This window comes from Nanorana parkeri, unplaced genomic scaffold, assembly GCF_000935625.1.
Source record: "Nanorana parkeri isolate BGI_ZX_2015 unplaced genomic scaffold, ASM93562v1 scaffold3835, whole genome shotgun sequence".
Lineage (NCBI taxonomy): Eukaryota > Metazoa > Chordata > Amphibia > Anura > Dicroglossidae > Nanorana > Nanorana parkeri.
This window is the reverse complement of record NW_017310103.1, coordinates 7,706-8,313: the sequence shown is the minus strand read 5'-3', so window position 1 is coordinate 8,313 and position 608 is coordinate 7,706.

Sequence of the window (608 nt, the reverse complement as noted above, 5' to 3'; positions counted from 1 at the left end):
GCCCATCCTCTGCCACCCCCCCCCCATCATCATACCAGAGGTGAGGAATAAGAAATAACTGATCTCAGCTCTCGGAGGGCCCGTGGATGGAAGCCGAGCTTCACTTACTATGGATCCCAATCTGCCGATAGGCTAATGGGTCTCGCCGCGTCGGAGGGGCCGCCACTGACCGTGTACTAGAGAGAGCACAAGCTGCCCACAGACATAGCAATGCTTGCCAGACTCGGGGGGCGTCTACAGCAGGGGTATTATTATTATTGGGGTGGCCAAACTCCGCCCCTCCAGCTGTGGGGGTGAAACTACAAATCCCATGATGCATCTGTCTCCGGGAGTCATGTCTGTGAGAATCTTGCAATGCCTCATGGGATTTGTAGTTCCACCCCCACAGCTGGAGGGGCGGAGTTTGGCCACCCCTGCTCTACAGGATATATTCTCAGACAAAAGGATGAAATGTCCCCGGACTCCCCTCCTACCCCCGATAATGTCCCAGGAGAAGGGGGGAGCATGCGTTGCTGTATTTCCCGGGAAGGTTACACGCTCTGCATTCTCGGCACATGAAGAGGAATCCGGAGAACATTGCACGAGTCGTCCTCTATGGAATGTCTGCG